The sequence below is a fragment of the Lissotriton helveticus genome, chromosome 8 (assembly GCF_964261635.1).
Source record: "Lissotriton helveticus chromosome 8, aLisHel1.1, whole genome shotgun sequence".
Classification (NCBI taxonomy): domain Eukaryota; kingdom Metazoa; phylum Chordata; class Amphibia; order Caudata; family Salamandridae; genus Lissotriton; species Lissotriton helveticus.
The window spans coordinates 959,910,330-959,925,005 of NC_136069.1; positions in this window are offsets into that span (position 1 = coordinate 959,910,330).

A 14,676-nucleotide genomic window follows, 5' to 3' on the forward strand; every position below is an offset into this window, starting at 1 on the left:
ATGGACCCATAGTTTTTCACAAACTTTCTGTAATACCCAGTCAGGCCCAAGAAGGCTCTGACTTGTGTCTGGGTAACTGGAGGAGCCCAGTCCTGTATGGTCTGGATTTTGCTCTCCAGTGGTTGAACCTGACCTCCACCTACTAGGTGGACCAAGTATACAACCTTACTCTCCCCTATCTGGCACTTGGTGGCTTTGATAGTCAGGCCTGCCTTTTGCAGGGCCTCCAGAACCTTCTTCAGGTGGATCAGGTGATCCTCCCAGGTGGAGCTAAAGACAGCAATATCATCTAGATATGCTGCACAAAAGTCATCCAGCCCAGCAAGGACTTGATTCACCAACCTTTGGAAGGTGGCAGGTGCATTCTTCAAACCAAAGGGCATCACCACAAACTGATAATGTCCACTAGGGGTAGAGAATGCTGTCTTGGCTTTTGACTCCTCAGCTAGTCTGATTTGCCAGTAGCCAGCTGTCAAATCAAATGTGCTCAGAAACTTGGCAGAAGCCAATCTGTCAATGAGCTCATCTGCTCTTGGAATGGGATGTGCATCTGTCCTAGTGACAGCATTGAGACCTCTGTAGTCCACACAAAACCTCATTTCTCTCTTTCCATCTTGGGTATGAGGTTTTGGCACAAGGACTACTGGGCTGGCCCATGGGCTCTCTGATGGCTCAATCACTCCAAGCTCCAACATATTTTGCACCTCAGCCTTGATGCAATCCCTGACATGGTCAGGTTGCCTGTAGATCTTATTCTTGACAGGCAGACTGTCACCAGTGTCCACCTCATGGGTGCACCAGTTAGTCTGGCTGGGTGTGAGTGAAAACAAATGCCTGTGGGCCTGCAAAACTTGTCTGCAGTCCATCTGTTGCTGGTCAGTGAGGCTGCCTGCCAAGGCTACTCCATCAACTGAACCATCATCAGGGTTCTGAGAAAGCAGGTCTGGGAGAGGGTCACTCTCTTCTTCCTGTTCCCCATCTGTGGCCATGAGCAAGCTCATGACCTCCCTGTCCAAAAATGCTTTCAAACGATTCACATGGAGCACCCTGTGGGGGCTCCTAGGGGTGCCAAAGTCAACCAAGTAGGTGACTTCTCCATTTTTCTCAATGATAGGATAGGGTCCACTCCATTTGTCCTGGAGTGCTGCTGGGGCCACTGGCTCCAGTACCCACACCTTCTGTCCTGGCTGGAACTCAACCAGAACAGCCTTTTGGTCATGCCAAGCTTTCTGTAATTCTTGACTGGCCTCCAGGTTTTTGGATGCTCTTTCCATATACTCAGCCATCCGGGAGCGGAGACCAAGTACATAGTCCACTATATCTAGCTTAGGCTTTTTGAGAGGTAACTCCCATCCTTCCTTCACCAAACATAATGGACCCCTCACAGGGTGGCCAAACAAAAGTTCAAAAGGGCTGTAGCCAACCCCCTTCTGTGGGACCTCTCTGTAAGCAAAGAGCAAGCAGGGTAAAAGGATGTCCCATTTCCGCCTAAACTTCTCTGGTAATCCTTTTATCATTCCCTTAAGGGTCTTGTTGAATCTCTCCACAAGCCCATTGCACTGTGGGTGATAGGGTATGGTAAACTTGTAGTTTACTCCACACTCCTTCCACATTGCCTTCAGATAGCTAGACATAAAATTAGTGCCTCTATCTGACAACACCTCCTTTGGAAAGCCCACTCTTGAGAAAACTGCAATGAGGGCTTTTGCCACCACAGGGGCTGTGGTGGCCCTCAGGGGAATAGCTTCTGGATACCTGGTGGCATGATCCACTACCACCAGTATAAATCTGTTTCCAGATGCTGTTTGAGGATCCATGGGACCCACAATATCTATTCCAACTCTTTCAAAGGGTACCCCCACCACAGGTAGTGGTATTAGGGGGGCCTTTGTTGTGCCACCTGACTTACCACTGGCTTGGCAAGTGACACAGAAGCGACACAACTCCTTGACATTTTCTGACATATGAGGCCAGTGAAAGTGTGAAACAAGCCTGTCCCATGTTTTGTTCTGGCCTAAGTGTCCTGCAAGGGGAATATCATGGGCCAAGGTAAGAAGGAAGCCCCTAAACTTCAGAGGTATAACCAACCTCCTGGCTGTACCAGGCTTGGGGTCTCTAGCCTCTGAGTAAAGGAGTCCATCATCCCAATACACAGTATGGGTACCTTGGGCAACCCCAGCAGCCTCAGCAGCAGCTTGCTGTCTGAGGGGTTCAAGTGAAGGGCAATCTAATTGAGCCTGCCTCAGGTCTGCCCTTGAGGGTCCCCCTGTCCCCAGAAACTCAACCTGGTCAGGCTCAAGTTCCTCAGAGACAGTCTCCTCTTGGACTGCAGAATCAGTTTCCTGTGAAACCTGATCCTCAACCTGGGGCAAGGTGGAAGGCTCAGCCTTTCCTCTCTTGCTCCTTCTCTTGGGTTGTGGTTGGTCTATTGTTCCAAGATCCACCACTGGTTCAGGAAGGCACTTCTTAGCCTGAGTCCTTGTCACTGCAAGGACATGTGCTGAAATCCCTAGCATTTCTACATGAGTCCTGTACTCCACTTCTGACCAAACTGAGCTTTCAAGATCATTGCCTAACAGACAGTCTACTGGGAGGTCTGCACTCACAACAACTTTCTTTAGGCCATCTACCCCTCCCCAGGAGAAGTTCACAACTGCCACACTATGGGAAGTAGTGGAGTTGCTTGCATTGGTCACTAGGTAACTTTCACCTAGTACAATCTGTCCAGGGTCCACAAAGTCAGGTGTCACCATTGTGACACTGGCACATGTGTCCCTGTAGGCCTGAGCCAGTTTCTCATTGATTAAAGGCGTCTGCCTATATTTGCCCAGGTTACTGGGACTCACTGTAGTGGACAAAGTTAAGTCCACATCATATAGGAGAACTGCCTGAGTAGGGATTCTGACTAGGCCAGATCCTACTTCAGTACCCAGGGTTAACCCTACTACACCATTTGGCTGTGTTCCACCACTGCTTACTGAACTAGGGGGTGCAGGTGCTTTAGGAGCTGCAGTGGTGGGGACTGGATTTGTCTTGGTGCATTCACTGCCCCAGTGTGAAACTGATTTGCAGGTATTACACCAAGGTTTCTTTGGGCCATTGGTCTTCTTTTTCTTGTTTCCATTTTGGGAACCACCCTCCTTATTACTATTTTGGGGGCCTGAAGACTTCTGGTCTTTTTCTTTATCTTTCTGATTTCCACCCTTCTGGTCTGTTTTCTTCTGGTCACCACCTTGGTTCTGGGGTTTCTGCTTAATCCTTGTTCTGACCCATTTGTCCGCCTTCTTTCCCAATTCTTGGGGAGAGGTCAGATCAGAGTCAATAAGGTATTGATGCAACAGCTGGTTTGTACAGTTATTAAGGATCTGTTCTCTCATGATAAGATTGTATAATCCTGTATAGTCTGAAACTTTACTTACCTGCAACCAACCCTCCAGAGCCTTAGTGGCACAATCTACAAAATCAGTCCAGTCTTGAGTCTGTGCTTTTTGGGTGTTTCTGAACAACAACCTGTATTGCTCAGTGGTTAGGCCAAACCCTTCAATAAGAGCACTCTTCAAGACAGAGTAGTTTTTGGCATCCTCAGGTCTAACTGTGAGCAGCCTATCCCTCCCTTTCTCAGAAAAGGAGTACCATAAAATTTCAGCCCACTGATCCTGAGGAACCTGCTGTACCATGCAGGCTCTCTCAAGAGCAGTCATTCATTTGTGGATGTCATCCCCTTCCTTGTAGGGGGCCACAATTTTTGTCAGGTTTCTATTATCATAGCTCCTGTCTTTTTCTCTAGGAATATTGCTGCCACCAGTGGCATATAAGCCACACAACTTCTGTTCTCTTGCCAAGGCAAGTCTAGCTTGAGCCAGGGCTACCTCCTCCCTCTCTATTTGGAGTTTGACAGCTCTCATCCTGGCCTTATGCTCTATCTTTTGAGAGGCAGTCATACCTCTCTGAGATTCTCTTGAGGCACTAGAAATATGAGAGTCCCCTGAGGGAGATATCACCCTTCTGTTGCCTGGGAGAATGCTCTGATGGGATCTGGGGAGGTGCTGGCCCTCTCCATTCCCAAGTAGGTTTAAGTTGGCCTGGTTAAGCCTGGCAACTATAACCTGGTTACCTCCTAGCTCCTGTTCTTCAAGTTCTTCTAAGTCTGAACCTTCCTCCTCCTCTTCCTCCTCTTCTTCTTCCTCTGGAGGGGTATCAGTTACAGGGGGTTCACTCCATCTCCTGACTCTAAGGGAACTGCATTCACCTTTTCTAAGTCATCCTGTTCTAGAATGGCTATCAGGGAAGGACTGGTGGGACTTCTGCCCCTTTTTAACCCTCTTGAGATGCACGAGGCAACCAAGTCTTTGTGGGTTAGCTTGTCATAGCTGGAAGTTGCCTTGGTAAGGTCAACTGTCACAGGAGCAGACCCTGAGGCTTTTCCTGTGTCAGACATGACTCTAGTGTGGTGTAAGTGATGCACCTACCTACACTAAGTGTTTCCCTACTGTACCTTGCTAGTGAATTGTAGTCAGGGTGTGCCAATCCCTTTAATCTACAACTACTAAGTTCAGTAGAACTTAAATATGCTAAGCTTTTGATTTATATGTACCTAGAGGTACTTGATGTGATCTTTCAATTTGATAAAAGATTGCAATGGTAAAACAACAGCAAGCTCAAATCCACACCGCTGCTCACCAATGTGAGAAGTTGGCCTGATAGGTGATGTTTCCAATTCTGGAACCACCTGTTATCAGACCAAACAATCCCTTATGGTGTCTGGTTGTAAGTCAACCTTATTAGACAAGCTATCCTAGGGGTAGCATGGACTAAGCAGCCTAAAGGCTTAACTTAAGAGGTCGTGTTAAGCGAGCTGTTTTACCACATACAATCCTGTAATATCAAATGAAAGGACACCACACAAGTATATATTATAAAAATATATGTATTTATTACTAAAAACAATCCCCAGTATTCTTTATGAATAAAGGGGCACAAGCGTTAAATCAAAAGCACAGTATAACATACAAAGTTGCACAAATATGGATGAGGGCGAGGGGCCACTCAGACCATATACTAAACAAGTGGTATAAGAGATACCAATCGAACAGTGGTTAGGCCTAGGGCCTAGGGAATCGCTGGGAGCAGTCGGGACAAGCAATGCTGAAGTCGGGAAAAGCCCGCGGGATTCGGGTGCAGTGCAGAAAGCGCACACATGCACCAATGTTAACCAATGGTGCGTAAAAGTTACAAAGTTAAAGTTTAAGGACACTTCCGCTGAACCTAGAGGAACAAAACTGAAGACACAGACCCTAGAGGTATGTACCAGTGTGGGAACACCGGCGTTGCAATGTTACCTCACCCACAGGAAGCGGGTGCACAGGGTCAAAGTTGAGTCGGGTTTCGTCACGCAGGCTCTTGGTGCTTGAAGCTGAAAGGGCTGCAGGCGGGGGGAAAGAGAAGTGTCCGGTGGAGTCCAAGGGTGGACTCAAGTTGAAAAGTACCTGAAAGCAGAGGGGACAGAGTCTGGGTCACTCAGCAGTGACCAGGGTGGAACCAGGACGGAACCAGGCAATGTCGGGCGCAATCAGGTGGTTGTCGAGGAGCTTCTCTCCGCTGTCACGTGGGCTCTTGGGCATCTGCGATGTCCAGGAGCGGGTCACGATCTGTCCCACGCAGGCTCTCACCGTTGGCGCTGTCGGCTTCAAGTTTGGAGCAAACAACACTTGGCAAAAGCAATCCACGCGGGACCGGGAGATTGCTTCTCACTCAAACCAGGAGGGTCAGAGTGGGGGCTCCTTTTCAGGGGAGCTGGTGCAGATCTGGAGCAACCATAATCGCAAGTCGAATTTCAGGTTTCGTCGGCACAGGGGCCACAAGCCGGCTGGCAAGTGACTGGGCCAACACGTTGAGCCAAAAGAAGCAGAAGGGCCCCACGCAGCACTCGTCGAGTGTGGAGGGCTGAACTTCGGTGCAAGAGTGGCTCAGGGTTGGGGCTTCTCAAACCCCAGTGAACAGCTTCGAGGGTCACTTGTGGGCTGCACGGTCAGCGTCTCGTGGTCTTTTCAAGATGGCGTGCCCCACGCTTCCGGTCACCTCCACGGGTCTCAGCTCTGCAGGGACTGTGGATCGGGCTGTGGGAAGGCAGGCAAGCTTGATCTCGTTGATCTCTGTCGCTCGAGTTCCGGCGGGAACTGCAACAAAACAGATGTCGATGGCTGGATGGTGCCTGTTTGCACAGGGTGGTCACTCCTTGACCACAAGGGAGATTCTTCGGGCTTCTACGTCGAGTAGGATGTCGAAGGGTCCAGAGTTTCATTTCTTATGTTTCATCAGGATAATCTGAAGTGCATTGGCACTGCTCCCAGTCTTATACTAATCTAGGGGCTGGATTACCTGCTAGGTCCCCTCCTATGGGTGGGACCCAGGAAGGTGGTGGATACACCCCCTTCCTTTGATCCAGGCCGCCCTGGCACGAGGGCTGGAGTGCCCCAGAACCGGTTTGGCCGGATTATGCAAGGGGCAGCCTTGTGCGCCCCAGGCAGTGTTTGGTTTCTTTCAAACCTCCCTGCTACAAACCACTATCTCCTGTCTGGGGGGGTGTGACACCTCCCTGCGACAGGAAACCCTTTGTCCAGGCCCCCTTGGCTGAGTTTCGGTCAGCTTCAGGGGGTCAGACTTGTGTCTGTGGCAGAAGCATCCATTTTGTGGATCCAAGGTCCTTTTAGAAATTAACCGCATTTAAGTAAACTAACATGTCTTCTCCCTCTAGAGGGGTGGAATGCTATCCCCGTCGCCAGAACTGGCGAGGGGATAGTATTCCAAATCGTATGACACCTTACACGACATGTTTTGATAAAGCCAAACCAAAGTTGCTATATAACCGCGAGGATTATAATGCACTTAAGAGTATATGGTATGGCATTATCCTGAAACAGCTTAGGGAGTTGTTCCCAACAGCTGCAGACAGGCTCAGCTCATGCTAGAGCTCCATCTCACATTAAACCACGCACTCTGCCTCCAGGATTGATGAGGCCTTCCATAGGAGTGACTCACAGGTTTATATGTGTCCAGATATAGGTTTAGATATAGGTATACTATATCTAAGCAAGGGGTGATTACACCACCTTACCCCAGCTGAGTGATCAGCCAGTTGTGTCAATTTAAGAACCAGCCAGGGGTGGCAAAAGATATGCTGCAGCCCCTGGTAGGCCTTGGTGGCACCTATGCCCTGGGCACCTATAGTGCATTATACAGGGGCTGACAAGGAGTCCATTTCCAATTGAGGTATGTACCTATAGCACATGTATCATTAATTTAGTGAGAGAACAGCAGGCTGGGGGTCTGATCAGCAGGCCCACAGCCTCAGTAGTAGAAAACCAGTGAAGCAAAAAGCAAAAATTTGGGGTGACCATAGGATAGCAGACCCTACTCTCCTACACCTGCTATCTTGAGAAACCTCAGGGCTGCATCTTTTGAGCACAGTACTGAGCATGAAAAGCGTTTCCAACCCCACTTACAAGTAAAATTTGCTCAAATGTGCCTGGCTGCTCTTCACTGAAAAGCTCCTTCTGCGTACATTTTTGGCATATGTTTGCTCCTGCCGGGTGAGCCGAACAGTGAATTTCTACTTACCCACCTCCTATCATGAGAGACCTCAGGGCTGCATCTTTTGAGCCCAGTACTGAGCCTTAAAAGCAGTTCCAACCCCACTTACAAGTAAAACTTGCTAGAATGTGCCTGGCTGCTCTTCACTGAAAATCTCATTCTGCGTACATTTTTGGCATATGTTTGCTCCTGCCGGGTCAGACGAGCGGTGAATTTCTACTTAACCACCTGCTATCTTGAGAGACCTCAGGGCTGCATCTTTTGAGCCCAGTACTTAGCCTGAAAAGCGTTTCCAACCCCACTTACAAGTAAAACTTGCTAAAATGTCCCTGGCTGCTCAACACTGAAAAGCTGGTTCTGCGTACATTTTTGGCATACGTTTGCTCCTGCCGGGTCAGCCAAGCGGCGAATTCCTACTTAACCACCTGCTATCATGAGAGACCTCAGGGCTACATGTTTTAAGCCCAGTGCTGAGCCTGAAACGCGTTTCCAACCCCACTTACAAATAAAACTTGCTAGAATATGCCTGGCTGCTATTCACTGAAAAGCTCATTCTGCGTACATTTTTGGCATACGTTTACTAATTGCCGGGTCAGCCAAGCAGTGAATTTCTACTTAGCCACCTGCTATCTTGAGAGACCTCAGGGCTGCATCTTTTGAGCCCAGTACTGAGCATGAAAAGCGTTTCCAACCCCACTTACAAGTAAAACTTGCTAAAATGTCCCTGGCTGCTCATCACTGAAAAGCTGGTTCTGCGTACATTTTTGGCATACGTTTGCTTCTGCCGGGTCAGCCAAGCGGCGAATTTCTACTTAACCACCTGCTATCTTGAGAGACCTCAGGGCTGCATCTTTTGAGCACAGTACTGAGCATGGAAAGCGTTTCCAACCCCACTTACAAGTAAAACTTGCTAGAATGTCCCTGGCTGCTATTCATGAAAAGCTCCTTCTGCGTACATTTTTGGCATACGTTTGCTCCTGCCGGGTGAGCCGAACAGTGAATTTCTACTTACCCACCTCCTATCATGAGAGACCTCAGGGCTGCATGTTTTGAGCCCAGTACTGAGCCTGAAAAGCGTTTCCAGCCCCACTTACATGTAAAACTTGCTAGAATGTGCCTGGCTGCTCTTCACTGAAAAGCTGGTTCTGGGTACATTTTTGGCATACGTTTGCCCCTGCTGGGTCAGCCAAGCGGCAAATTTCTATTTAACCACCTGCTATCTTGAAAGACCTCAGGGCTGCATCTTTTGAGCCCAGTACTGAGCCTGAAAAGCGTTTCCAACCCCACTTATAAGTAAAACTTGCTAAAATGTCCCTGGTTGCTCATCACTGAAAAGCTGGTTCTGCGTACATTTTTGGCATATGTTTGCTCCTGCCGGGTCAGCCAAGCGGTGAATTTCTACTTACCCACTTGCTATCATGTGAGACCTCAGGGCTGCATCTTTTGAACCCAGTACTGAGCCTGAAAAGCATTTCCAACCCCACTTACAAGTAAAACTTGCTAAAATGTGCCTGGCTGCTCTTCACTGAAAAGCTGGTTCTGCGTACATTTTTGGCATACCTTTGCTCATGCTAGGTCAGCCGAGTGGCGAATTTCTACTTAACCACCTGCTATCTTGAGAGACCTCAGGGATGCATCTTTTAAGGCCAGTACTGAGCCTGAAAAGCCTTTCCAACCCCACTTACAAGTAAAACTTGCTAGAATGTCCCTGGCTGCAATTCATGAAAAGCTCATTCTGCGTACATTTTTGGCATACGTTTGCTCCTGACGGGTCAGCCGAGCGGCGAATTTCTACTTACCCACCTCCTATCATGAGAGACCTCAGGGCTCCATGTTTTGAGCCCAGTACTGAGCCTGAAAAGCGTTTCCACCCCCACCTAAAAGTACAACTTGCTAGAATGTGCCTAGCTGCTCTTCACTGAAAAGCTGGTTCTGCGTACATTTTTGGCATACGTTTGCTCCTGCTGGGTCAGCCGAGCGGGGAATTTCTACTTAACAGCCTCCTATCAGGAGAGACCTCAGGGTTGCATCTTTTGAGCCCAGTACTGAGCCTGAAAAGCGTTTCCAACCCTACTTACAAGTTAAACTTGCTAGAATGTCGCTGGCTGCTATTCATGAAAACTGGTTCTGCGTCGATTTTTGGCATACGTTTGCTCCTGCAGGGTCAGCCGAGCGGCGAATTTCTACTTACCCACCTCCTATCATGAGAGACCTCAGGGCTGCATCTTTTGAGCCCAGTACTGAGCCTGAAAAGCGTTTCCAACCCCACTTACAAGTAAAACCTGCTAGAATGTGCCTGGCTGCTCTTCACTGAAAAGCTGGTTCTGCGTACATTTTTGGCATACGTTTACTCCTGCTGGGTCAGCCAGGCGGCAAATTTCTACTTAACCACCTGCTATCTTGAGAGACCTCAGGGCTGCATCTTTTGAGCCCAGGACTGAGCCTGAAAAGCATTTCCAACCCCACTTACAAGTAAAACTTGCTAGAATGTGCCTGGCTGCTCTTCACTGAAAAGCTGGTTCTGTGTACATTTTTGGCATACGTTTGCTCCTGCTGGGTCAGCCGAGCGGAGAAATTCTACTTAACCACCTGCTATCTTGAGAGACCTCAGGGCTGCATCTTTTGAGCCCAGTACTGAGCCTGAAAAGTGTTTCCAACCCCACTTACAAGAAAAACTTGCTAGAATGTGCCTCGCTGCTCTTCACTGAAAATCTCATTCTGCGTACATTTTTGGCATACGTTTGCTCCTGCTGGGTCAGCCGAGCGTCGAATTTCTACTTACCCACCTCCTATCATGAGAGACCCCAGGGCAGCATGTTTTGAGCGCAGTACTGAGCCTGAAAAGCGTTTCCAACCCCACGTACAAGTAAAACTTGCTAAAATGTCCCTGGCTGCTCTTCACTGAAAAGCTGGTTCTGCGTACAGTTTTTGGCATACGTTTGCTCCTGCTGGGTCAGCCGGGCAGCGAATTTCTACTTAACCAACTGCTATCTTGAGAGAACTCGGGGCTGCATCTTTTGAGCCCAGTACTGAGCCTGAAAAGCGTTTCCAACCCCACTTACAAGTAAACTTGCTAGAATGTCCATGGCTGCTATTCACTGAAAAGATCAATCTGCGTACATTTTTGGCATACAATTGCCCCTGGCAGGTCAGTCGAGTGGCGAATTTCTACTTACCCACCTCCTATCATGAGAGAATTCAGGGCTGCATCTTTTGAGCCCAGTACTGAGCCTGAAAAGCGTTTCCAACTCCACTTACAAGTAAAACTTGCTAAAATGTCCCTGGCTGCTCATCACTGAAAAGCTGGTTCTGCATACATTTTTGGCATAAGTTTTTTCCTGCCGGGTCAGCCAAGCGGCGAATTTCTACTTACCCACCGGCTATCATGAGAGACCTCAGGGCTGCATGTTTTGAGCCCAGTACTGAGCCTGAAAAGCGTTTCCAGTCCCACTTACATGTAAAACTTGCTAGAATGTGCCTGGCTGCTCTTCACTGAAAAGCTGGTTCTGCGTACATTTTTGGCATACGTTTGCTCCTGCTGGGTCAGCCAAGCGGCAAATTTCTATTTAACCACCTGCTATCTTGAAAGACCTCAGGGCTGCATCTTTTGAGCCCAGTACTGAGCCTGAAAAGCGTTTCCAACCCCACTTATAAGTAAAACTTGCTAAAATGTCCCTGGTTGCTCATCACTGAAAAGCTGGTTCTGCGTACATTTTTGGCATATGTTTGCTCCTGCCGGGTCAGCCGAGCGGTGAATTTCTACTTACCCACTTGCTATCATGTGAGACCTCAGGGCTGCATCTTTTGAACCCAGTACTGAGCCTGAAAAGCGTTTCCAACCCCACTTACAAGTAAAACTTGCTAAAATGAGCCTGGCTGCTCTTCACTGAAAAGCTGGTTCTGTGTACATTTTTGGCATACCTTTGCTCATGCTAGGTCAGCCGAGTGGCGAATTTCTACTTAACCACCTGCTATCTTGAGAGACCTCAGGGATGCATCTTTTAAGCCCAGTACTGAGCCTGAAAAGCGTTTCCAACCCCACTTACAAGTAAAACTTGCTAGAATGTCCATGGCTGCAATTCATGAAAAGTGGGAAACAACCCTTACAACGCAACTATTACAACGCACACCGTTACAGCGCACACCATTACAATGCAGGATCCGTTACAACGCATGACTTTACAACGCATGACATTACATAGCAGATGCTATTACAACGCATGCCATTACAACGTAAGTATTGGTAAGTATGTTATTTTTTTAAATCATTTTTTTAAATGTAAATTAAATAAATTAATTTAAGTAATAGTATATATTTAGTTTTGGGTTATGGGGTACAGGGGTATTTTTAGGTTTCAGGGCTAGATTTTGGGTTTTGGGGTACAGGGGTATTTTTAGGTTTCAGGGCTAGGTACGGGTTTTGGGGTACAGGGGTATTTTTAGGTTTCAGGGCTAGGTATGGGTTTTGGGGTACAGGGGTATTTTTAGGTTTCAGGGCTAGGTATGGGTTTTGGGGTACAGGGGTATTTTTAGGTTTCAGGGCTAGGTATGGGTTTTGGGGTACAGGGGTATTTTTAGGTTTCAGGGTTAGGTTTGGGTTTTGGGGTACAGGGGTATTTTTAGGTTTCAGGGCTAGGTTTGGGTTTTGGGGTACAGGGGTATTTTTATGTTTCAGTGCTAGGTATGGGTTTTGGGGTACAGGGGTATTTTTAGGTTTCAGGGCTAGGTTTGGGTTTTGGGGTACAGGGGTATTTTTAGGTTTCAGGGCTAGGTTTGGGTTTTGGGGTACAGGGGTATTTTTAGGTTTCAGGGCTAGGTTTGGGTTTTGGAGTACAGGGGTATTTTTAGGTTTCAGGGCTAGGTTTGGGTTTTGGGGTACAGGGGTATTTTTAGGTTTCAGGGCTAAGTTTGGGTTTTGGGGTACAGGGGTATTTTTAGGTTTCAGGGTTAGGTTTGGGTTTTGGGGTACAGGGGTATTTTTAGGTTTCAGGGCTAGGTTTGGGTTTGGGGGTACAGGGGTATTTTTAGGTTTCAGGGCTAGGTTTGGGTTTTGGGGTACAGGGGTATTTTTAGGTTTCAGGGTTAGGTTTGGGTTTTGGGGTACAGGGGTATTTTTAGGTTTCAGGGCTAGGTTTGGGTTTTGGGATACAGGGGTATTTTTAGGTTTCAGGGCTAGGTATGGGTTATGGGGTACATGGGTATTTTAAGGGTTCAGGGTAATGGGTATTTTTAGGGTTCAGTTTTTAAATAAATAATTTTAAATAATTTAAATAATTCATTTTAATAATTTTATTATTTTTTAATATTAGTTCTTTAATAATAATTGTTCTTTTTAAAATAAACTATTTTTTAAAGTATATATATTTAAAAATTAATTATTAAAAAATAATTTAATTTATTAAATTAATTAAATTTTAATAAATTACATTTAAAAAAATAATAACATACTTACCTATACTTACGTTGTAATGGCATGCGTTGTAATAGCATCTGCTATGTAATGTCATGCGTTGCAAAAGCATTCGTTGTAAATGTATCTGCGTTGTAAAAATTGTGTTGTAACGGTGTGCGTTGTAAAAGTTCGCGATGTAACGTCATACATCCATGAAAAGCTCATTCTGCGTACATTTTTGGCATACGTTTGCTCCTGACGGGTCAGCCGAGCGGCGAATTTCTACTTACCCACCTCCTATCATGAGAGACCTCAGGGCTCCATGTTTTGAGCCCAATACTGAGCCTGAAAAGCGTTTCCACCCCCACTTACAAGTACAACTTGCTAGAATGTGCCTAGCTTCTCTTCACTGAAAAGCTGGTTCTGCGTACATTTTTGGCATACGTTTGCTCCTGCTGGGTCAGCCGACACCATTACAATGCAGGATCCGTTACAACGCATGACTTTACAACGCATGACATTACATAGCAGATGCTATTACAACGCATGCCATTACAACGTAAGTATTGGTAAGTATGTTATTTTTTTAAATCATTTTTTTAAATGTAAATTAAATAAATTAATTTAAGTAATAGTATATATTTAGTTTTGGGTTATGGGGTACAGGGGTATTTTTAGGTTTCAGGGCTAGATTTTGGGTTTTGGGGTACAGGGGTATTTTTAGGTTTCAGGGCTAGGTGCGGGTTTTGGGGTACAGGGGTATTTTTAGGTTTCAGGGCTAGGTATGGGTTTTGGGGTACAGGGGTATTTTTAGGTTTCAGGGCTAGGTATGGGTTTTGGGGTACAGGGGTATTTTTAGGTTTCAGGGCTAGGTACGGGTTTTGGGGTACAGGGGTATTTTTAGGTTTCAGGGCTAGGTATGGGTTTTGGGGTACAGGGGTATTTTTAGGTTTCAGGGTTAGGTTTGGGTTTTGGGGTACAGGGGTATTTTTAGGTTTCAGGGCTAGGTTTGGGTTTTGGGGTACAGGGGTATTTTTATGTTTCAGTGCTAGGTATGGGTTTTGGGGTACAGGGGTATTTTTAGGTTTCAGGGCTAGGTTTGGGTTTTGGGGTACAGGGGTATTTTTAGGTTTCAGGGCTAGGTTTGGGTTTTGGGGTACAGGGGTATTTTTAGGTTTCAGGGCTAGGTTTGGGTTTTGGAGTACAGGGGTATTTTTAGGTTTCAGGGCTAGGTTTGGGTTTTGGGGTACAGGGGTATTTTTAGGTTTCAGGGCTAAGTTTGGGTTTTGGGGTACAGGGGTATTTTTAGGTTTCAGGGTTAGGTTTGGGTTTTGGGGTACAGGGGTATTTTTAGGTTTCAGGGCTAGGTTTGGGTTTGGGGGTACAGGGGTATTTTTAGGTTTCAGGGCTAGGTTTGGGTTTTGGGGTACAGGGGTATTTTTAGGTTTCAGGGTTAGGTTTGGGTTTTGGGGTACAGGGGTATTTTTAGGTTTCAGGGCTAGGTTTGGGTTTTGGGATACAGGGGTATTTTTAGGTTTCAGGGCTAGGTATGGGTTATGGGGTACATGGGTATTTTAAGGGTTCAGGGTAATGGGTATTTTTAGGGTTCAGTTTTTAAATAAATAATTTTAAATAATTTAAATAATTCATTTTAATAATTTTATTATTTTTTAATATTAGTTCTTTAATAATAA